Genomic DNA, 23,151 nt, shown 5'->3' with positions numbered 1-23,151 from the left:
AATCAATGCATACCAGCTCCATGGGTCCCTGACTCTGAAGGTGGCCCATTGGGGCAGCTCGGTGAGGCAAAGTCTTCCTTTGGATGCACCTAATGCAGGAGTGACAGTAACCCTCAACTTCAGCTTGCATGCAGGGCCAGTAGAATCTGTCCCTCACCAGGTGGAAGGTCCTGTCGGGTCCTAAGTGACCATGACTATCGTGCAAAGCAGTTAATACTGTCTCTCTGTGTTTTTCTGGCAGGAACAACTGCCATCTTTCTCCAGGATCTCCAGAGGGGCCCCTTCGGTAGACCACCCCTTGGTGCAACTGCAACCGATCCCACTCTCGGTGTAGTAGACGGGCTTCCTCAAGGGAGTCAGTGAGGAGCAAGTCAGGGCATTGGCTCTCCAAGGCTTTCAATGCCAAGCTACAGAGAGGGTCTTCCAACTGATCCCTTCGCAAGTCTTTCTTGGAGAGTTTTGGCAGGCCTTCATCCCCGACTTGGGTGACGTTGCAGTAACATCTGGGAACACCAGCGGCTGACACTCCAAGGTCTTTAGCCCTGGATCCTCCTCCAGCTTGGTGTTCTGCTCCTTGACATAAGGCTTGTACCCCTTCGGGAGTCAGCTGAGTCCATTCTTCAGTATAGTCCCTGGAACAATGAGGCCTTCTTGACAATGCATCCGCATCTTTGTTTCCAACTCCTGGTTGATATTTCAGACTGAAAGTGAATTCAAATAAGGCAGCCAGCCATCTGTGACCTGTGGCATCTAACTGCGCCGTAGTGAGGATATAGGTGAGAGGGTTATTGTCGGTCTTGATCACGAATTCAGCACCGTACAAGTAATCTCTCAGCTTATCCACTACTGCCCACTTTAGAGCCAGAAATTCGAGCTTGTGTGTGGGATAGTTCTTCTCAGTGGGTGCCAAGCTCCGACTCACATAGGCAACAGGCCGAAGCCAGGCTTTTTAACATGATTTTATTTTTTTCATATGTACACCATGCTCATGTTTAAACTCCTTATGATCTAGGTGATCAAATAAAGAATTGTTTGGAATATTTTTGAATTCATATTACTCCGCGTGGATCACCTAATAACCTTCTTTTTCCAGGTAGGGGTGTTCTTGTCACACTACCATTTTGCTTAGTATGTACCTTTTGGGTTTATGGATCCACACTTATACAAGTGAGTCGGAGATAAGTTAATGACACTAGTAATACGTGTCATTATTGGGTGGCTTGTTTGTGCTTTATTGTTGTAACAGGCCGAAGGTGCCCGTCATGCTCTTGATACAGCACCCCGCCCAACCCATCTCTGCTAGCATCAACATGCAGCTCGTATGGCTTGGTTGGGTCTGCATAGGCTAGAACTGGAGCAGTGGTTAGATTCCACTTCAGCTGTCTGAAAGCCTCTTCACACTGAGCAGTCCACTGTTCTTGAATGGACTTTCTGGGTTTCCTAGGACCTCCAGCTGATCGAACAGGTTTTGGCAGATCTGGGTCATCGTCTTCCTCTCCACTCTTCAGTAGTTCGTTGAGTGGGCGAGCTGTTTTAGCGAATCCCTCAACAAATCTTCTGTAGTAGGAACAGAATCCTAGAAATGACCTAAGTTCGGTCACATTAGTAGGCCTTGGCCAGGAAGTGACGGCCTCTAGCTTCTGGGGGTCGGTGGCCACTCCATCAGCAGACACAATGTGGCCAAGGTAGTTAACCGAGGGTTGATAGAACTGGCACTTCTCCAGGGAGAACTTCAACCCCTCATCATGGAGTCTCTTCAGTACCTTCTCTAGACGCTCTTCATGCTCCTCCAGAGTCTTGCCAAAGACAATGATATCATCTAGGTACACCAATACCTCTATCAGGTTCATGTCTCCAACTGTCTTCTCCATTAACCTCTGGAAAGTGGCTGGGGCACCGGACAGGCCTTGTGGCATGCGGTCGAATTCAAAGAACCCCACCGGGGTAATAAAAGCGGTCTTCTCTCGGTCTTCAGGGTGCATGGGAATTTGATAGTATCCGCTCTTCAAATCCAACACGCTAAACCACTTGGCCCCTGATAGACTCTGCAAAGCGTCTTCTATTCTTGGGGTGGTGTATTGGTCAGGAATGGTCCTCCTGTTCAGCGTCCGATAATCAATACACAGCCTCAATGCACCATTCTTCTTCCATACCACCACTATTGGAGAAGCATATGGACTCCGGGACTCTCGGATTATACCTGCCCCTTTCAACTCTGCCAGTTGCTCACGCAGGTCTTCCAAGTCCCCTAAAGGAATCCGTCGAACTCTCTCCCTGAATGGCTTATCCTCTTTAAGACGTATTCGGTGTTTGGCACTTTTTGCACATCCCACATCGAATTCACTCTTGGAGAATGCAACCTTCCATCCCTGAAGCTGAGCCTTGGCCCTTTCCTTCCATTCAGGTGGAAGGGGAGAATTTTCCAGATAAAATTCCTTGGCAGGGATCCCACCTTTCTCTTCCCCCACCAAATCAGATAGTGAGACTGAGGTGTCTGGGTTAACTTGTCCCAACAACATCCGTGCTGGCATCTTCACAGGTAAGGCCGTTATGTTGCAGACACTAACTGAGATTTTTCCATGACTTCTTTGTAACGCTTTAGTTGAAACAACTTCAGGAATTATCTCTACTCCCGAACCTTTCCTCTGGCCACCTGCCTCGACGACAATGAAAGGGCCTGGTTGCTTCCAGTTCAACTTGACGGACGCTTGTAAACAAGCCACTTCACCAGGCTGTAACACCTTCTCCCTTCGGTCCAAACGCCAGATCTTCCCCACTCCTTCAGCTGGAGCCTTCTGTTCTTGCACCAGGCGCTGATAGGCCTGTCTCAACATGGGGTGCACACTTGTAGTTGAAGTGTCTGACTCCAGAACAACAGGCGTCAACAGTCTTCTGACCAGATCAGTATTGGTTCCTATGATGAGGGAACCCTTACTGACCCCTACTGGGCGAGGACAGACCACTGCTAACGTGTCAAAAGTCTCAGTTTTCCCAGCCACCGAGGGATCAAAAGTCAGCCTGACTGGTAAATAACCGTCATAGGGGAAGTTTTGAGTGCCAATGCCCCATATCTCTAGCTCTTCCAACTTCTGCAAGGGCAGGTGCTTGAGGTGCTTGTCATAGAAGTCTCGGTAGAGAAGGGTCACTTGAGCTCCAGTATCCAAAAGGGCCTTAGTGTAGATTCCCTCTACTTGGATGGAAACAACAGGAGCAGGACAATGCTGCTGTCCAAAGGTATCTTCATTAGGCTCCATGTACACGAGACACTTCTGAAGGATGGAAACTGACTGCTGGAAAACATAGGTCAAAAAACGTCTGTTTAGCCACGTTTGCATACCGCGTTTATGAGCATTTGCGTTTAGAAGCGTTTTTAAAGATAACCTCAGGAGACCTTCCGAAATGCCCTGAGTGCACTGAAAAATAGTAAAAAATTAACTATTTCAGACATTTTGAGAGAAATAGAGAGAGCAGAAGCAGAGAGACCAGTATTTGTTGAGATTAGCTGTCTTTTTTTTTTTTGTGGTGTTTGGATGTGTTCCAGCTCATTTCTGTGCAGAAATTATTGCAGCAGTGTCTAACATATTTTCTTTCATGCGAAACCTCAAAGTATGGTGTGCTAGGTCCATTTGAGTACTGGGAAAACGCTTTGCATGCATTTTTCATGATGAAAAAAGGCTCTGGACAGCATCTGGAAATGGAAGAGTTAAAAAAATAATTTCCAAATGCAAACGCTTATAAACGCGGGTAGCCGATATGCTGATAAAATCTACTCCTGAACGCAAGTTTGGTGCGTTCATATAAAATGACTGTAAACTCAACTGCCTGTAAACAACTGTAAATGACATAGTGTACATGGACACATAGGAAAACATTAGGGGGGGTTCAGGGGCTGCTGAAAAAAAAACAGAAAAGCTCCTGAACTTGAGTTTTTCAGCTGCAGTGTACATGGAGCCTTGCTCCTCCATCCAGAGTGGAAACACCCTCAGACAGAAGTGTTTTACTGGGAGAATCACCAGGTGAAATAAAGGAAAAAAGCTTAAAAAAAAAGAAAAATAATGCAGCCAAGACACGTATGGATTGGTAAGCTGAAATATATAACATTTTCAATTTTAGGTTTAATACGGCTCTAAGGGAGAATCGTTCTAAAGTTCATAATGGCTTACCAGTTAAAACAAGAAAACATGTTAAGAGCACGCCTATAGAGGAAAGCATGGTCATGCAGTATATGTCATACAGCTAGAATTCTTTATTACCTTGTTTTTATCAATTGTGACTGCTTAGGAATAGATGGTGCTTGTTTCTTCTTAGGTGGATAATAGGCACAATGCCCAAATCTCACGCCAGGACTACTGCAGAGTGTACCACATACCTGAGGTTATCAATACCAGGCTCTGAATTAGACAATTGAAAGGGGCAGTCATGGACTCCTTAGCTATCCAAAAGACTTACAGTAAGTTTAGCCATGTTTTTTTGCTTGTTATTTAATAAATAAATGTAGGGAACTGTTATTTTATACACTAGTTGTGGTTTGTTTACATTCATATACAGTCACTACCATAGAGGTCCCATTACAGACAAGTCCCTAGGTGTGCTTCCTGCCCCTACAAGGAGGTCAAGAAACCCCAGGATGTTATAGAGTTTGTTTTCCAGGAAGTATCAGGCAGAGGGTGCCAGCCTGCCATGTGCTGTGTATCTGGGGAGAACTGTATGGTGATTTTGTGAGTAATGATCCAGATTAACAAGGCTGCTATCTATCTAGTTGTTACTGAAGCAGATTAGGTCTGCCTCTGTTATATTTCAACTTCTGTATTGGAACCCTAATATCTCTGTAAGAGAGAGATTTGTGGTTCATTATCATTATTCTATTTACACACTGCAGAATCCTTATAGTTGTATATATATATATATATAGATCAGTGTTTTCACCTGCATAAGACTGTCAGGGGAACTTTCTGTTAATTGCAGTGTATCTTTGCAGCCTCTTTGCTTAAAGCCATAGTATCCTTATTGGTCTGGATCTCCCTTTAGCTAGGATTAGCATAGGGAGCGTTGGATAGATTAGGCTAGAGGTAGGTTAGGCATCCGACGGCCACTTAGACAGATAGAGGCCCGGTTGCAGTGACAGCCCAGTTTAGGGATAGGGACTAAGAGTAAGGATAGATAGGGCATTTTATCCTTTTAGGTGATGCATCGCTGATCTTCAGTCAAGCAGTGCAATCATCCGCATAGAACGTGTTACTTGGACGCCATCGCAGCATCTGAAGTGGAAGCGTGCATCTTATTGACTCTCACCTCTCCAGGGGCCCCTGCAACCGGACTGCGCTATAACCCATGGTTGGAGGTATTCTGTATACCACATGCACATATACCCGGGTATAATTGCAACCTCCCAATTTATGGTAAATTGTAATTCCTGAATGTTATTCTTATGCATCCTGTTTTATGTGGCTGCTTTATATAAACTTTGCATTAATCTCATACAGGTGTGGTGACATGTTTTCATGTTAGAAATATAAGCTGGGTGCATTAATACTGCTATGTATAGTTACTTTAAGTTGTCTACCTGTTACATTCCTAGAAAGGGGTGAGTCTCCTCAATTGCACGATCCCTATTCTAGGTGGAGGCACTGCCATTTGTATTATCACAACCCCCTCTTCCATATGGCGAAGGCTCAGGATTGCCTACTCATATACAGGTTAGCGCCATAGCTTGTTTGGTGTGGGCCATTTCACATAACCCCCCCAAAACAGGGCTACATAAACATACAGTATATCCTATTCCTTTGTGTCTGAACCTACTTCTCCCATCACACACCCTTATGAAGCTTAAAGCTAAAACAATCCTAAGCATTGTGCTTCTCCCCCATAGTTGATACAGAATGTATTGATGGTTTTGTAATGGGGATGACCTAAGAGACAGAGAGCAAGAGTAAAACCTTACTTCATGGACACGTCACGTTCTGTGGAGATGATGGGTCCCACAAAGCCTCTCGCCTTCCCCACCTCTTCCACCAAAGTTATCACATACAATGTAGGAGCAGTGGTCACTACTGGTCCTGGGCTGTACACGGTGAGGTAAAAGTGTCTACCCAATTCCCTCTCTGTCCTATGATCAACCCAGCTTCCAAATCAACTAACTCCTGATATCATGTTATAGTCTATACAAAGATTACTTTAAACTGGAATTAACTGGAGTTAACCATAACTACTCTTAAAGTGTTACAAAACCCACAACAGTAAAAGCAATCCGTATATGCAGTAAAGCATGCTTGTTATACTCACTGTGGAACCTAAGGGGTTATTCCTCTGCATTGTGTAAAAAAGGCTGTTTGATCCTGTCTTCTCTGATCCTCCCCTTCTTCCAGTGTCCCCCTCTTATCTCATGATAAAACATATTGTGTGGAGTCACTCTAAACATGCTCAGTTTGCTGTGTATTGCTAGAGAGGTTTTTTTTTTTCCTTGGGAGAGAGCACGTGATCAGCACAGGGCCAATAAGCACTGTCCAGACAGAGATCAGGGGTCCGGCATCCTCCTAGAGCAGAAAAAAAACTCTGCCAACAAGCTTTAACCAGTGCTCTGCTGGGCACTGTTAGAAGTCACAAGACTGCTATATACTACTAATGAGAAAAGGTATTTAGCAGTTTATATTTACTAAAATAATTGCACTTCCATATTCTGTGTACTGTGGGACACCAGATAGAGTGAATGCAGGGATCTGGATTTAGTAATACTTTAAAGTGTTACTAAACATACAATAGAAAAATCAGTCTGTATATGCCGTAAAGCATGCTTGTTCTACTCACTGTGGAATTTAAGGGTTTAATCCTCTGCATTGTGTAAATAGGATGTTTAATCCTGTCTTCCCTGATCCTCCCCTTCTTCCACTGTCCCCGACTCAGCTCCTGATAGAACAGAGCCTTGGGGGAAAGCTGCACATGCTCAGTTGGTGTGTATTGCTAGTTTTTCTTTCTTGGGAGAGTGCATATGATCAACACTGGACCAATCAGCACTGTACAGAGGGCCAAGGGTCCTGCAGCCTCATAGGACAGTCAGAAGAGAATGAAAACTCCTCCTACACACTTTAACCAGTGTCCCCTCCCACACCTATGCTTACTAACCTGTGTAAGAAAGATGTAAAGACTGTACTTACGTGTTTTCTGTCTGCTTTGGTCCGGTCTTGTGATCCCACTCCCCTGTGTCAGCCCATGTGGTTACATGGGAGAGGAGGGAGTGCTGACATAGGCAGGGCCATTGAAGCCTATGGGTGATGTCGCCACTTCAGGAATAACTAGCCATTGTCGGAGAGCTCTCTCTTCTCTCCTTTAGTTGCCACTGGCTGACACAGGGGAGAGGGCACAGGAAAGAGTGGGCTAAATACAGGTATGTTATAGATCTTACCTACACAGGTTTGTAAGTATAGGAGTTAGGAGGGGGCAGGGGACAGGTTTAAAAGTAGTTAGGGTTAACCTGGAATTCCACTCTAAGTGGAAGTAAATACCCACACCCCTTATCTAATTAGTTTGAGTGGTTCCACAATGACCCCTTTGTCAAGCTGATGTCAAGATGTATACTGTATTTTTAACAATATAATAACACAAAGTGTGAAGCCAACATTTTGTTTTTTTTATATATTGTATACAACTGGTCACTGAACATCCACTCCTGAATGTTCTGCCATGTTCAAGTAAAATATTTCTCATTGCTTCTGTGCTGATGGGATTAAAAAACTCATATCTGTTAATTAGCTATTAGCAACTGCTTCCTGTGAATAAATTAACATGATAAATGGAGACTGGGAAAGGAATAAAATGGATGTGTCATATATTTGCCCTCCTTGCTCCTCACTTATATCCACTTTCTCCTGAGCAAACTCATGCAGCCCATTAACTTGCTATTTCACCAATTGTAGTTGTTTAACCAGGCAAGAATACATGAGGGGATTTGGACATTGAGATCATTAAAGACCAATTTTGTTATTAGCATACATCCTTTCCTTGGTATGATTTTTGAGCCTCATTATTTATTTGGCTATTCCCATGCTACAGAAGTAAGTCATTTTTTAAATTGGATAGCTCAAAGTTCATAAGAGGGGGGATGGCGGCGCAAACCTTGTACAAGATCAAGTTATATTTTTATATTTGTGTTCACGATTACTTTCCAAATTAAATTCAACATTCTTATAAAGATACAAACAGATGTATTTTTATAGGTTGTGACAGAAGTAAAATGTTTTCGGATTTGTCCACATTTCTACAGCAGGGACCACAGTAGGCAGTTTATAATGATGATCGTACTGTGCCACAGCTCTGACAGCAACCATATTATTAATTAATGGGTACTGCATTACACTGACTCGTGCTTCAGAACTCATATGGTGGATATTGGCACTATCACATAATTGAGAACAAACACATTATACATTTTATATTATATATAATGCTAAATGTCAGGAGAAGTCTTTTAATTCAAAGGGCTAAATAAGCTTTCTTGCAATACTTACCTCTATATTGCTGTTCTCCCAGGCCAACGCAGTAAAGGAAATGCAAAGTTCACTTTTTCTTCAGTGATTTTCTAAATGTTGGTTTGGCTTGAGTAAGCTTTTTTTTAATTAAGATAATACAAGTTTACAATGCAAGTTTAGCCTCGGAGTCACACAGGAACAGAGGAGGGCAGCACAGTGGCTAAATGATTAGCACTTCCACCTGGCAGTACTAGGGTTATTGGTTCGAATCCAAACCATGGCACCATCGGCCTGGAGTTTGCATGTTCTCCCTGTGCCTGCGTGGGCCTCCCCCAGGTATTCCGGTCTCCTACCACACTCCAAAGACATGCTGGTACGTTAATTGGCTCCTGTCTAAATTGGCCCTAGTATGTGTATGTTTGAATATAAGTTAGGGACCTTAGATTGTACGCCCCTTGAGGGTTAGGGACTGATGTGAATGTACAACATATATATATATATATATATGTAAAAGCGCTGCATAAATTGACAGTGCTATATAAGTGCCTGAAATAAAATAATAAATAAATAGTGTGACCAATAGGTATCATGATCTCTCCAAAGTATCTCAAAAATGTCTGGCTGGTGTACCCATAACATTGACAGCCCAAAACCATATATCTAATTTACCTAATACTCAGTTTCTCTGGACAAACCCAATGGAATACTTATATAGATCCAAGATATTACTACTTTCAATATATATATATATATATATATATATATATATATATATGTCTCAGGTTAGGAGGTCAGTTTGTTTAGATATAGGGATTGCATTTTGCAGAGGTATGTATGTGTATTTTTTTAACCTAAATGTTGAAACAGTTTTATTGGGTATTTTTTGTGCTGACTAACTGATGGGGAAATTTTTATTTTATTATTTTATATTTCCTTATTATTGTTGGCTCACAATATCTAATAAGGAGATGGTCACTTTAGATGACTCACATCAAAGGAATGTTACTGAATACTGACCAAGTCCTTAAAAGGTCATATTACTTGACTGAGGGGTGGGTTGTCAATTGCTTACACACAAGTCCAGTATATAACACACAGCTAGAATGGAAAAATTAAAAACACTAACAATAACGTATAAAGCCATTTATAACTCTGGCCCAAATAACATCACTGATCTTGTCTCTAAATATCACCCAGACCGTACTCTCCGCTCCTCGCAAGACCTTCTACTCTCTAGCTCCCTTGTCTCCTCCTCCCATGCTTGTCTCCAGGACTTCTCCAGAGCTTCCCCCATCCTCTGGAACTCTCTACCCCAATTTATCAGACTATTGCCTACTCTGCTCACTTTTAGGCGATCTCTGAAAACCTACCTCTTCAGGGAAGTCTATCCTGCCCTCAGCTAATACTGGAATCTTCTACTCTTCCAACCAGTCCATTCCCCACAGTTACTACGTTTTGTACCACTAGCTCCTCCCTCCTAGATTGTAAGCTCCAAGGAGCAGGGCCCTCAGATCCCTCTTGTATTGAACTGTATTGTTACTGTATTGTCTCCCGTTATATTGTAAAGCGCTGAGCAAACTGTTGGCGCTATATAAATCCTGTATAATAATAATATTAGACGTACTTGAAGACTGTACAGGATAACACACTGATTATCCAAATGTTAGGGTCAGAGGTGTGCTCTCCAGTTGCACACATGTCCTGTTGGTCACATCTGGCCTAAATAAGAGATGACCTATGGTGTGGTTGTTTTCATAGCCTGATGGTAAGAACTTATGATGCACTGAATCTAGAGAATGTAATTTTTTTTAATGGACCATTGCAGAGTTTCTAATGGACTGAGCTGAATGATACTCCCAACCTGATTACTTCAGGACCTTGTAGAGGCTTGTAGAGGTTACAAAGTTTAGCATTCAAGTAGAGAAATTGCAAAGTGCTACAGCAAGGACAGAGGAAGCCATCAGTAATACTCAACACCAGGCACGATGGGTATTGGCATTTACTGCGTGTACAAGATCACATTGTAGCCAGAGATATTTTATCTTTCTTCTCTCTGACTACAATGAGCTATTACTTGTTCCGCTGATGCAAAGTAATGCTGGCCTTATAAGTAACAACATGATTGTTTAATGTAACAAACATTTCAATCAGTGAATTGTATCTTTCATAAATCAATTGCATTAATGATTGCTTTGGTCAACAATTTATTTTCATTGAAAAGGGACAATCCATTCTGGTGAAAATCCTGTCAATTTCAACTAAATCAACCATTTCTTCCTTGAATCAACAAATTAAAGGAAAGATGGTTTGAATCAATTCTGTTTATGATCTATTGTTCATTTATCATTCTATGTGTATGGCCAGCAGTTTATCCAACTGCTCACTATACTTTGGGGTTGATTTACTAAAACTGGAGAGTGCAGAATCGGGTGCAGCTGTGCATGGTAGCCAGTTAGCTTCTAACTTCAGTTTGTTCAATTAAGCTTTGTCGAAAAACTTGGAAGCTGATTGGCTGCACCAGATTTTGCTCTCTTTAGTTTTATTAAATCAACCCTTTTGCCTCAATAAAATACATGCCACAGTTAGAAGAAGTACAAAATCAATTTTAACTGCAGGCAAATTCTGAGTTGTAACCAGGATGCCTGGCTTATATAATAAAGAAGTACAAATTGTAATGACTATGTGCTAAATGTGCCCATAGACCCAAGAGAACAACTAGAGAATTAATAAACTGATACCTATTGATATGCCTGTAAACATCAGCATTTGGATTGGGAGACTGTGCTCAGCCTATGGAAAGGGCTGAGAAAGGCTTGTTGGAGGTTTGATGACTCCAGAGCCATCTTATCTAAAACTGGCCATACTCTAGCAGATTTTCTAATAAATATTTGTATTTGTTGAACTTGTGAAATCCCTCATCCGTACATTCAATGACATGACAAATGTTGTTCAAAAGTACTTAAAAAAACGTATTGCTTTCAACATTCAATTTTGGAGTGAATGGACTTTCCCAAACAAAAACCACATCCACATTCATTTATTTGAGAAAAATCTTCCACCCTGCTCCTTTGAATCTTGTCATCACTGTGGCCAAAAACAAATATCTATTTGATTCCACTAATGATTCGAAAATTGAACAAACATTCATAAAACGAAATGTTGAACAAAATTTTACTGATGTATAGACAGCTTATGGGAAACACCAGTAATCAGACAAGAGAATAAGCCTCCATCTTTTTATTTGGCATACAAGGTGGTATCAAAAAGTTTCTAGACTAGTTTTTTAACATGTCAACAGATGGCAGCACAAGGCTGCATGGTCACAGGGAGCACTGTTAGAACAAAGAGCAAACGTGAAATTCTGCATGAAACTGGGAAAATCGCTGGATCTCCGCAATGATCCATCGGCCTTTAAGCTGGATCTTCATCTTCAGGAAGAGGGCATTTTCAGGGGTTGAGCTTGTTGAAGGTGTTCCTGATCTCTCAAAGAAAATAAACCCTAGTAGGAGAAAATAATGGGGCTTTTAAGGTACCATACCATTATGGGTATAAAGATGCATAATCATATTGGATAAAATAGAGCATATTTTATTATGACATTATAAAAAAACCACACAGTGGTTAGCAAGACAAACGCCAATGTAGGCACATACATAATGAGTCAACAAAAAATATAAACAGATAATAGTGCGCAAAGGCTCGGGACCAGGGGCGGACTGACAACTCATGGGGCCCCCGGGCAATAGGGGATCATGGGGCCCCTGTGTCCTTGCCCAAACTCAACAAAGCCTATGAAAAGGGTACCAGGGGCATCTCATGGGGCCCCCTACTAACCCCGGGCCCTCGGACAGTGCCCGAGTTTCCAAATGGCCAATCCGCCCCTGCTCGGGACGTGAGAACGTCATGGGCAAGAGTCCTAAAACCCTATTGATACCATCAAAAGAATTAATCATCATCAAACTGGTAAAACAATTACAGACATGAAAGGTTTGAAAAATGTTGGTAAATAGTGGAAATATTTAAATTAATATAAACTACCCAAATGATGGGCCATTGGGTGTAATTTGAGAAGGGTGGTAATTCCACTAGAAACCAAAATTGCTTTTCCATAAAATTGAATCCAAAACCGGATAATCAATCATAAGATCTGACGCATTTCATGGGATGTGACCCACTTGTTCAGGGAAAGTGGAAAAACTGAGCAAAAATGCCAGTCGATGATAACACTCTGTTCAATAGCAGCACCTGATGTACATGAAGATCAGTAGTGATTGGATACACAAAGGGAGATTTTCTGAGCACCGGGGAGGAAGCCACCAGTCCGAGAATACCTCAGATCAAATTGGGTAGCAAACACCAACCTGTTGTTCGTTCCAGATGAAAAAAGTATAGTGACCAACTGTTATAGGTTGGTGAATAAACATCCGTCTTGGTTGCTCCTAAGCAGTGAAGAGGCAGAAATGTTAAGGAGGTTAAAAGCAGACAAAAAAGGGCAAAATTTGCCCAAACAGATACCTTAGTGTAGTCCTGATCTCTCGTCATCTTCCAGTGATGTTCTTCTGCCACTCAAAACACCTCGAACAACTCAATGCAGCATCGACGTAAACTTGCCGAATCATTTCAAATGTCTCTGTGGCACATTTGCCCAGTTTCACACAGAATTGCATGTTCCCTCTTTGTTCTAACTAGCTGTCCATGAAAGAAATAGCAGACGTGGTGATGCACGTGGTCAGAATAGCACCAGTTGCACAGCTCCGGATGTAAACAGGATGATGTCTTTTAGCACACTGACATGTTACAAAACTAGTCTTGAAACCTTTTGATACCACCTTGTAGAAGGGTACCTCATACACCGTACAGGAGATTGAAACAAATAGGTATGATTGATAACCTCCAGCACCACATCCCAATTATAACATAGTACAAAGAAAAAGCTGCAGATATATAACCCTCAGGAATAAACACACAGAACCATACAGTATATATAAAATCACAAATTTTTATTACAGAGTCATATATTAAAAAGTGGGTTAAACAAACCTCAAAACAGTAAAAAAAAAAACATACATGATTCAGCAAACCCCCATACACCTTCCCCTGAGTTTAATGCTCATGAAGATGATACAGTTGACCAGATGAAAATATTACCTATTAGGAGGATTGTGGGGAGGTGTAATATTCCAACGCGTTTCGTAAGTTGAGCTTCTTCAGGGGTTCAGAGGATACAGCTAGTAAAAAGATAACAAAAGTAACACAGGTGTACTGAAAGCACATATTAGTTATACATGTACACATAGTGATACAACTAACATAGGGTTTACTCACAGCAATGTATATCATCCAAAACATAAAGATTTTTGCATGTATAGGTGGAGGCCCATCCAGAACACACATAGAGCCAGGAAAGGCAAGATTGAAAATCCTCCAAAAATAGGCAGTTGTCAACTTTAACCTGTGGATAATTTTAATGCAGCAACCTTAGGTAAGTGACCAGGTTTTACAGTAAATAAGGAGAAAGATAAACTACAGCTGTTTTAGGTTACAACACTTAGTACACAGTCCCTGCATTTTATACTACCTTACTCAATATGGATCTTCTGTATGTAATAGGACTACAATCCTAAAAAAAAACATTAGATCCCCTATCAGTTTTATTACTGTTAAAGACTATGTTGGAGGGATTCCTTCACTTCATTGTAAACGTTTGTCCCCAGGGCAGGGGAAAAATCTCTAACAGCAACACAGACAGAAGTAGAACCTTACTTTTTAATTTAAGTAGGGGAATGTTAGAACACTAGTGAACATTTTATTGTTGAGATAACCTGAAGTACCACACCAACAGTTAATCCTATAGATATAGATTTCTTCCAAGAGACCTAACCTTTGGAGTGGTGCTTCAATCTCAGATTATCACTGCTACAAACAGTGGAAGCCCTTTGGTGTGGAGAAGCTGCCAGTCCTGAGAATCCATATATCCTGTTCTAATTTACTTCTATACCACCTCTATTTTTATCCCTAGCTTTTTATTACTGTCTGTTCCCCTGTTGCAGATTTTCCCTCATTTCCTGTCTGGTAAAAGGTTGCCCCCAGACCCAGCGGTGTATTTACCACAAGGCAAACAAGGCATTTGCCTAGGGCGGCATATTTCAGGGGGGTAGCATCGCTCCCCGGAAGAAGGGACAGAAGAAGGGACACATGCGGCATGGGGACTGTCAGGAATGGATTCACCACTGGTGGTGGGACTCACCTGCCGTGTGGGCTGCAGTACCAGGGCTGGCCAGCGGGTGCTCTCAGCAACCAGTAGCTCACTCCTGCAGTCAGCCATCAGCTGAAGCTGATTGCAGGAGGTGTATTTAAGCAGGACCAGGCCTGTGATCAGTGCCTTGGTGTATGTTTCCCATGAGCCCCTGTACCTGGTATCCTGTGTTCCTGTTCTGCTGACTATCCGATTTGTTGCCGACCCTGCCTGATCCTGACCTCTGCTGACTTCTCCTGCTTGATCCCTGGCTTGCCTGACCATCCTTCTGCCTGATCCTCTGTACCGAGCTGCCCGTGAGTTACTGAACCCGGCTTGTGACCCTGACTATTCTCTACCTGCTCCTCCGGTACCTCGCTGCCCGCACGTTGCTGACCTGGCCTGCCTGACTACGCCTGACGCTACCCAGACGATCCATCCATCCATCCCACACGGATCTGTCCCTGTTACCAGGTCTGCCAGCCTCTTCACGTCAGGCTTTCCCATGGTACATACCCTCGGCGGACCCCTCTACCACAGTTTGGTGCACTCAGGGGCCGCAACCTGGTCTCAGTCCTGCGCCAAGTCCATCCCCACCATCAGGGGCTCTGGTGAAAAGGCAGACTGGGGCTTAGACTGCACGCCCTGGGGAATCCCGTTCTGTGGGTACTAGAGGTCCCACCTGGTGGTGCCTGACAGTACCTAACGGCCTGCCTGACAATTCCACCTCTCCAGCCCTGACTACGCCAGTGTTCCTGAAGCCTGCTACTTCCCTGTGTCAGTCCACACATTTCTGGTCATACCCAGATCCCTAACAGGGACCAGGTGGGATCTAAGAGAGGCTGCGGGCTGCTTGACGGTGGATGTCATTTGGGTGCAGTGTTGCATGACTGCGCAATTGTCAGTTAAAGTAACGCAGTGCCCTATCACAAAAAATGGCCTGGTCAGGAAGGGGGGTAATTCCTCTTGAGGGCAAGTGGTTAAAGAGGCTCTTCAGTTAAATCTAAAAAAATGCTACTAATACTAATTAGTACAAATACTGTACCTGCTGACTTTTTATAAAAGGACCTTTACCTGATCCTGCTCCATCCTCACTTGGGCTTCACAGCCAATTCCCCACTGCATATGCATGAGCCACTTTGCACTAAACGAATGGTCTGGCGATGTTCCAGGACCTGTGACATGTCCCAGAAGCTTGTGGGCGGGGAGTTGGTAAAACTTGAATAGCATAGATAATCCCAGCAGATGCGAGGAGCGGGTAACTGTGAAAACCTGGTACAAACTCGCCAAAAAAAAAAAAAATCCAAAAGGGGGGGGGGGGGACATGAAACAGAACTTCCCCTTAAAGTTCTGCTTTAAATGATACATTTTCATAGATATCTATACATCAGACCAAAAAAGAGAGACAACTAAGAAGGAAAGAGGGACAGGGGGATTTTGTTCCAAAAGAGGGACAGTCTCTCCAAATGTGGGAGAGTTGGGAGGTACCTTTTGTCTTTAATTCCTGTGCTCAGGCATTCTTTGCCTTTAGCTTCATAGCTGTGTATCTGCTAAAACACTGCTGCCTCTGACTGGTAGTGTCACAAAAATTGGAGGGAGTTTTGGTGATATAACAACTGTGCTGCTCACTGTTCTCCCTGATGAAGTGGAAGTTGTTCCTGAGGATCTGCAGTGCAAGGATCTCCCAGTTTTTGCATAGTCACTTTTAATCATCTGCACTTTCTGTACTTCTCTTTCTGCATCTTGATTATTCCTTCATCAGTCATCAGATCTCCAGTCATCAAAGGGGAGTCTCTGATATGAGATGTAAAGCCCCGCTTGTCTACCATGGTGACCACCACCACACAGTACAAAGTGAGAAGTAAAGACCCGGTTGTCTACCATGATGACCACCACCACACAGTACAAAGTGAGAAGTAAAGCCCCGCTTGTCTACCATGATGACCACCACCACACAGTGCAAAGTGAGAAGTAAAGCCCCGCTTGTCTACCATGATGACCAGCACCACACAGTGCAAAGTGAGAAGTAAAGCCCCGCTTGTCTACCATGATGACCACCACCACACAGTGCAAAGTGAGAAGTAAAGCCCCGCTTGTCTACCATGATCTCCTAGATTGTAAGCTCGAAAGAGCAGGGCCCTCGATCCCCTCATGTTTTGCATTGTATTGTTATTGTTCTGTCACATGTTCTATCCCCCTTTGTAATGTACAGCGCTGAGCGAACTAGTGGCGCTTTATAAATACTGTATTATAATAATATAATAATAATAATAATAATGATGACCACCACCACACAGTGCAAAGTGAGAAGTAAAGCCCCACTTGTCTACCATGATGACCACCACCACACAGTGCAAAGTGAGAAGTAAAGCCCCGCTTGTCTACCATGATGACCACCATCACACAGTGCAGAACAAGGCATGTTAAGTAAGTAATTGGAAACTACAGGGAGACCACAGGTAATGCTGTTGACTAGTCCTTTCCCCTTTGTAAACCCTTTTGGGAACAGCTTCAGCAGTTTAAATGCTATAACCCATAGCAACCATTTCAGTTCAATCTGATAGAAGTACAAGATGGATTCTGGCATGTTGCTACACTAAAAAAAAATTTGAATATCGTTAATATTATGGTTTATATTGCAGGGTTTGACATTTCCTACAAAGTGTCATTATGTAACATTGAAGGTGTAATACTTGTAATATTAATACTAAATCTCTCTAGTATTAGTTCTCCATGCTCAGTTTAGAATATGCTCTTTGGTGGAAGTGGCAAGCTAAAATGATAATATGTTTTTCCTCCTTTACTGTACAGCATCCACCAGGGGATCTACATACATATATATCCATTCATATATACATTTCATATAAATGCATGTATTAGATTTATTTAAATCAGTGCCTGTGAATAATTATTTACATGTATTAATTTTCCCCATATACGGTCTTCTAATAAATTTCTACTTCTGAATCATTCAGGTTCCCTATTTCTACGCTCTATGAACCACTGGCAGGAGGAGGTATTCTCTTCACCCAAATCGCCTGGGGCTACAACCTACTCTGCAGCACTGTACGTTGTACGGCATTATTTTTTATACAGTGTGGATTTATTACGACAGACAGATTTCTTCATACCCCATGATCATGAAACACTGCTTTACATAAAACTCATAAATATAGGATTTAAGGGTAATTTAAAATGTTCCTTTCAGAGGAAAGCTTCATGTGGCTTTCCAGAGGTGGGTTTATCTTCTTTTTTTTCCCATTTTGTCTTCCTTTCATGTCCTATCAATCCTTCTCCTCCTGAATTCACTCATGAATTCTTAACAGCTCTGTGATGGGAGAGACCTTGGCATGAATGCTACACTACATTATGTTTGATCTTCAGTGTGACCCCAGCTCTAGTCGATTCAGTCGTTAATCTCTGCCAGTGTTGTTAATCTTTCCAGCTGCTTCCTGTCTTTGTGATGCCCTCCTGGCGCTGTGCAGCTGAAGGTTGTCATTGCTGGCTCATAGGTGTCCTAATCAGCATACAGCAGTGACTGCAGATGTTTCTGAAGTGATCTCTTTAATGAGATTGTTGCTTGCTCAATGGCAGCAGAAGTCTACAGTGGGGACTAGTAATTACCTTGTGATGTATATTAACATATTGCTGGTAGGGACACTGGGTGAAATGACGACTGCTGACACACAACAAATTATTCAGACTAACACTGGCATATTGTTTTGATGTACACTAAAAGGAGACTAATGTCAAGAAGAAGGATAATACGCAGGCATTCTCTTCCGTGCCCATTTATCTGTGTCTTGACAGATGTATTATTTTTTAACTTTCCACTTTGAAAAATACTCTGGTAATGCAAGGCTAGTTATATAGCATGCCATGCACGGCATCACGGGGGTATGGGAGGAGAAATCGTGGAAAGAAATATTTTCCTGTTTTTTTTTTTTTTTTGAAACCTGCAATGGTATGTAGTTTTTTTTTCCTTTAGTAGCTTATGCATATATCATAATTCACAATTTGTTGTTTTTGTCAGGTACCCAGGTGATTCAAATTGCATCATGGATCTGGAAAGCTCTATATGAACATTGTTGATGCTTGAAAAAAAGGCAGCCAGCATCAAGTATAGATAAATAGAAGGCCCTGTCTGTCAAGAAGGACTTTAGTTCAGGCCAACAGCGCAATAATTAGCATTTGGGTTTTGCAGCCAGATCAATGATTTATTTATTTTTATTTTTTATTTGCATATTGAAAAAAAGTGTGCATTCCAATAATTCAAATCATTTTTGAACAAGTAAAATGGCACTGGATTTGACTGCATTTTACAGCTCGCCGGAGCTTGGTGCGGCTTTCCCTTCAAATCACCACTTGCTCATTTATGTAGCTCCATTCATGGTCTCCTTTTATCATGCACGGTCTTTCATGCCACCAGAACCAAAGCCAACCAGACAGGCAGATGGAAAGGCAACACCTTCATTCAGTGTTCAGAAGTTCTTTTAAAATTAAAAAAAAAAAATGTTTTAATCTTTTCTGTTTGGTGGAACGGGGCAGCATAGTAAACGATTTCCAACCTGTTTGTATCTTAGTTATTTCTTACAAAGTTAAACAGCTAAAAGAAGAAAAAATAAGAAGGCAATGCTTGTGGAATGTACAGTGCATATTGGGGGGGTGGAGGGTTTCATTAGGAATCAGACGCTTGTTTCTCTTGTTCAATTGTTTCTTTAGAAGGTAGGGGTTTTTTTTCTCTTGTGTTTCTGTCTTCTTCAGCTTGGTCTTATCAAATTTCTCAATCTCAGCCATATCTGGTTTGTCAGACATTTAATAGGTTGATCAAGCTATGCAATGTACACACTAGAAGCAAAACTAGCCCTCCAAGGTGTAGCCTTCTGCTGAGTGCTTTAGTACACACAAGGAGGGACAATTTAATTCCTGGAATGCCCGTCGTGTAGCACTATGGTGGTGAGTTACACAGCCATTCACACGCGAGTAACTTGCGCTCTCCTGGGTCGCAGACCAGTTGACTTAGCCTTTGCAGGGTAGTAGAAGAAATAACACGAGTTGTCAGGGCACTGTCTGCGGCAGAGGGGATCGAAGACCTGCTATTCCTGCTAGTACTTTGCATGGACGCAAGAATGCACACAAGGACAGGCACCAATGTGCATTGGAGCAAACGTGTACACGGATCATCAGAACACACATGCGCACTGATGTACAGCTACACATGCCCCTAGCCCAGTTTGGCGCCAGACAGACTTTATAAGGAAGCCAGTCACTCTCTGCAATTGCTGGTTAACCACCTGCCTTCCTGAGGATTTACCCCCCTTCCTGACCAGGCCATTTTTTGCGTTACAGCGCTGCGTTACTTTAACGACAATTGCGCGGTCATGCAACGCTGCACCCAAATTAAATTTACGTCCCTTTTTTTCCCACAAATTGAGCTCTCATTCAGTGGCATTTGATCGCCTGTGCGTTTTTTAATTTTTTTCCACTATAAAAAAAAATGACCAACAATTTTGAGAAAAAAAAACAATATTTTTGACTTTTTTGCTATTAAACATGTCCAGTAAAAAAAATTAGAAAAATCAAATTTCGTCTTAATTTTAGACCAAAATGTATTTTGCTACATGTCTTTGCTAAAAAAATCCCAATATGTGTAAAATAATTGTTTTATGTGAAAGTTATAGCGTTTACAAATGGCGGTGTATATATACTGGAATCTGTTTTTTTTTTTCTAGTAATGGCAGTGACTGTGGCGGACATTCTGACACTGGGGGGAACTGACTTGGTGTCACTGACATCCCCAGTGACACCAATACAGTGATCAGCTCTAAAAAGAAGCACTGACACTGACACTGTACTAATGGCACTGGGCAGGAAGAGGTTAACATGAGGGGTTAAGATGAGGGGTGTGTGGCGATTGGATGTGGACAACTATTTTGTTAAAGATCCACCATCTCGTATTATACTCTGCAAATATCATTCTCTCTCCCTCCAGCCCCCTCCCCTTGCAAGGAATGTGGTCTGTTTGTGTGCTGAGTTCAGGAGTGCACAGGGCACATGGCTGTAAACCCAATTAGCTGGTTCCATGATGTCTGTCAGACCCTTGCCTTGGCCTGGTCGTAAAGCTATAAATCAGTCCGTCACTGGACATGAAAAGCATTCCAGAATGGCAGTAAAACATACATCCCACTTGAAACCACTTTTTCATACAAATTCATAAATCTTGACAGGAACAAGGTACAATAAAACAAAGCATATATTCAGATAGGTCAGTTTAATACGAGTCACCTGACACATTACACCCCTATGTGGCACCTACATGAGAGTAGAAAGCAATATGTCGTTATCTGGAATGGTAAAATATGCCATATTTGATGTCTGGGCGTTCAGGATATCATTCTACATATTAATCTACCAGTGGCTAGGCTGCTACATGTACCTAGTGAAGGTTATTGACATGGTATAAACGTGGGAGGGATTTGGTCATAGCCTGAGTCCCCGCCTAGACACCCCTTCCCAAATGAGTCGATTGGTTCTCTGCATTAAGGAGACACCCTGCCGGGTTCCTAGAAAAAAGGCTGTTATGCCTGGGGAAGAAGATGAAGAGATTCTCCTTTTTAACATCAGGAACCATCTTTGGGAGAAAAGGCAACCCTTTTGTTCAGGACACTTGAACTCTGCTTAAACCAAGGACTTCTGCAGGTATCCTACCTTCTCAAACTTCTTTCTGTTATCTCTCTGTTGTGTTATTGCTCTCTCTATTTATATATATATATATATATATATATATATATATTTGTTACATCTTTTTTGTAAATATTTTTATTGCACCATTTTGACCTTTTTAGTAATAAATTCTATTTTCTGAAAAGTGTTGAACTGTTTCTAAGCTATTTAATGCAAACTAAGAGTCCCTGTCTCTGAAGAGTGCTACTGTGTGTTTTAAAACCCCTGGATACATTTGTCTGTAGTGACAGTGTGTATACAGACACCTATGCAAACATCACAGTGTTACTGCTAAGATTTGTGAGTTTCCTCCTTCTCTGTAAAAAGGTGGTGGTGGCAGTGTGAAGGGTTAATTGCGTAATTAACCTGACCCAGTAACAATCACTCTCAGGCTGTTGGCACATAGATTGTGGTCCAGTGAGCTGGAAAATCTTTGTGCGGTGTGCAGCTGAGAGTGGCATTGTTACGCAAGTGGCAGCGCGGTTTTAGATTGGATAGTCCTTCGGTCACAAGTTGGTGAGAAGGGCTGGGGTCTGACGCCGCGCCTATCACAGGGTGATCGAAGGGTTAACTGTGTGCAGGGAGTGTTTTACTAGGGGGCCATGTCAGTGTGCTTTACTGTAATCAAACTGCGCTGGATGACTGTGCTGTGCACAGCCATCCAGAGCAGTGTGCCCAAGCTGACAGGGAGTAGGACTGTTAGTAAACAAAACTCACCGGGTGCTGGCGAGTAATTACCGACCGGTACCCGGTGATTGACAGCTGCGGCCCCCTACCCTGAAATGGAAAATCACATATACTGTATACATGTGAGTTTGCACACCCATGCTGCCCTGTAGCAGTATTTATGCTATAGGGCGGATGGGAAGCGGTTAATCTTTGGCTTGTCAGTACTTTTGTTCTTGTGTTCCCTTGCTTCTGTGAATTCCTGTTACCAACTTGGCTTGCCTCTGGACCTGTCTTCTGCCCGCCTCTTGACCTGACCCCAGCTTGTCTAATGGATTCTCCCACTCTGCTCTCCTATGTATGACCCTGGCTATCCTCCTAACTACGCTTGCTGCGATCCTCACCTGGCACTTGACCTTGGCTTTGAACCAACTTCACTCCTGTTCTCTGCTCTATTGAAGATCTGCTGCTCTTGTAGGTGCCACATGTCTGCAGACACCACTGCACTGCATCAGCTGTACTCCTGGGCTTTCCTCTGACAAGCATCCTAGTCAGATCAACTCTGCAAGCATTTCAGCAGGTGACCCGTGCAACTGTGGACCTGACTCCTTCTGTTCCATTTTCAGAGGAGTGTGGATCTTAGCCCTCTCTCCATTGGTCTCCAGCACTAGGTATGTAATAGGAGTGTGCATTAACATCAAATTTAGTGTGAAAATTGGCAAAAGTGCAAGTGAAACTTTAGCTCTGTTACAACGGGTATATGGTGAACATTTCATGAAGAAATTTGAAAAGCATAGGCAGTTTAACCACTTCCCATATGGCGTATGTATATAAATGGCCGGATGGTGGCAGTGAAGGGGCGGGTGGCCATTTATAAATGACCTCTCCGCCCCCTGCTTGTGTGCGCTCCCTGGGACACAGTGCAACACCGATCGTTGTACGTCCTGAGGTCCCGATCATGTGATCACTGATTGGCCAATCAGTGATAACATGAACAGTAGTAAGCAAGATGTCACTTCTGACATCATTGCTTACTACGTGTGAAATCTGTGAATGATCACAGAG

At 42.6% G+C, this 23,151-nt stretch overlaps 1 pseudogene; it reads right to left on the bottom strand.

Moving 5' to 3' along the window:
- Positions 1-19,212: 19,212 nt before the first annotated feature.
- Positions 19,213-19,567, bottom strand: LOC149458317 (thymosin beta-4-like; annotated as a pseudogene).
- Between the last annotated feature and the right edge of the window lie 3,584 nt (positions 19,568-23,151).

Source organism: Staurois parvus, unplaced genomic scaffold, assembly GCF_062004578.1.
Source record: "Staurois parvus isolate SC_StPar_1 unplaced genomic scaffold, SC_StPar_1.0 ptg000287l, whole genome shotgun sequence".
NCBI lineage: Eukaryota > Metazoa > Chordata > Amphibia > Anura > Ranidae > Staurois > Staurois parvus.
The sequence above is the reverse complement of the archived record's forward strand: the minus strand, read 5'-3'. Positions and strand labels throughout refer to the sequence as shown.